Consider the following 2,480-nt stretch of genomic DNA (forward strand, 5'->3'; position numbering starts at 1 on the left):
TTTCCGAGTCTTTGATTATATTCCATTGATCTACCTGCCTTTCACTGTACCAATATCTTGGAGTCTTTATTACAATTGCTCTGTAGTATAGAGTGAGGTCACAAATGGTGATTCCATCTGAAGTTCTTTTATTGTTGAGAATATATTTTGTTCTCCTGGTTTTTTGTTTGTTTTTTTTTTTTTTTGTTATTCAAGAAGAATTTGGAAATTGCTCTATTTGAATCTATGAAGAATTCAGTTGGAATATTGATGTGGATTACATTGAATCTTTAGATTATTTTCAGCAAGATGGCCGTTTTTACTTTATTAATCCTGTCAATGCATGAGCATGGACATCTTTCCAACTTCTGAGGTCTTCTTTTATTTTTTCCTTCAGAGACTTGAAGTCCTTATCATACAGATATCTCACTTAGTTAGACTTAGTTAGAGTCTCACCAAGGTATTTTATATTATATGTGACTATCATCAAGGGCATTGTTTCCCTAATTTTTTTTTTTTTTACTCAGCCTAGGTATCCCTTTGTAGAGGAGGCCACTGATTTGTTTGAGATAATTTTTAAAATTTATTTATTTATTATTAGGTATTTTCTTTATATACATTTCAAATGCTATCCCAAAAGTTCCTTATAACCTCACTCTGCCCAGCTCCCCTACCCACCTACTCCCAGATCTTGTCCCTGGCATTCCCCTGTACTGGGGCATATAAAGTTTGCAAGACCAAGAGGCCTATCTTCCAAGTGATGGCTGACTAGGCCATCCTCTGCTACATATGCAGCTAGAGATATGAGCTCTGGGGGTACTGGTTAGTTCATATTGTTGTTCTATTTATAGGGTTGCAGACTCCTTCAGCTTCTTCGTTGCTTTCTCTACCTTCTCCATTGGGGGCCTGGTGCTTCATCTTATAGATGACTGTGAACATCCACTTCTGTATTTGCCAGGCATTGGCATAGCCTCATATGAGACAGCTATAACAGGGTCCCTTCAGCAAAATCTTTCTGGCATATGCAATAGTGTCTGGGTTTGGTGGTTGATTATGGGATGGATGCCCAGGTTGGGCAGTCTCTGGATAGTCCATCCTTTCGTCTTAGTTCCAATCTTTGTCTCTGTAACTCATTTCATGGGTATTTTGTTCCGTATTCTAAGGAGGAATGAAGTATCCACCCATCGGTCTTCCCTCTTGATTTTGTTGTGTTTTGCAAATTGGATCTTGGGTGTTCCATGTTTCTGGGCTAATAACCACTTATCAGTGAGTGCATATCTAATGATTTCTTTTGTGATTGGGTTACCTCAAAAAGAATGATATCCTCCAGATACATTCATTTGTCCAAGAATTTCATAAATCCTGTTTTTAATAGCTGAGTAGTACTCCATTGTGTAAATGTACCAGATTTTGGGTACATGTGTAAATGTTTCCACTCTTCTGTTCAGGCACATCTGGGTTCTTTCCAGCTTCTGGCTATTATAATTAAGGCTGCTATGAACATAGTGGAGCATGTGTTCTTATTACCAGTTGGAATTTCTTCTGGGTATATGCCCAGGAGAGGTATTGCTGGATCTTCTGGTAGTATTATGTCCAATTTTCTGAGGTACTGCCACACTGATTTCCAGAGTGGTTGTACAAACTTTCAATCCCACCAGCAGTGGAGGAGTGTTCATCTTTCTCCACATCCTCGCCAGCATCTGTTGTCACCTGAATTTTTGATCTTAGCCATTCTGACTGGTGTGAGGTGGAATCTCATTGTTGTTTTGATTTGCATTTCTCTGATGATTAAGGATGTTGAACATTTTTTCAGGTGTTTCTCAGCCATTTGGTATTCCTCAGTTGAGAATTCTTTGTTTAGCTCTGAACCCTATTTTTAATAGGGTTATTTGAATTTCTGGAGTCCAGCTTCTTGAGCTCTTTTTATACATTCGATATCATTTCCCTAACAGATTCAGGATTGGTAAAATTCCTTTCCCAATCTGCTGCTGGCCTTTTTGTCTTTGGACAATGTCTTTTTCCTTACAGAAGCTTTGCAATTTTATGAGGTCCCATTTGTTAATTCTTGATCTTACAGCACAAGCCATTGCTATTCTGTTTAGGAATTTTTCCCTGTGCCCATATCTTTGAGGCTTTTCCCTACTTTCTCCTCTATTAATTTCAGTGTCTCTGGTCTTATGTGGAGGTCTTTGATCCACTTAGACTTGAGCTTTCTACAAGGAGATAAGAATGGATCAATTCCCATTCTTCTACATGATAACCACCAGTTGTGCCAGCAACATTTGTTGAAAATGCTGTCTTTTTTCCACTGGATGGTTTTTGCTCCCTTGTCAAAGATCAAGTGATAATAGCTGTGTGGATTTATTTCTGGGTCTTAAATTCTATTCCATTGATCTACCAGTCTGTCATTGTACCAGTACCATGCAATTTTTATAGCAATTGCTCTGTAGTAAACCTTAATGTCAGGCATGGTGATTCCACCAGAGGTTCTTTTATTGTTG

Source organism: Mus caroli, unplaced genomic scaffold, assembly GCF_978045245.1.
Source record: "Mus caroli unplaced genomic scaffold, Mus_caroli_1 scaffold_9, whole genome shotgun sequence".
In the NCBI taxonomy this organism is placed as follows: domain Eukaryota; kingdom Metazoa; phylum Chordata; class Mammalia; order Rodentia; family Muridae; genus Mus; species Mus caroli.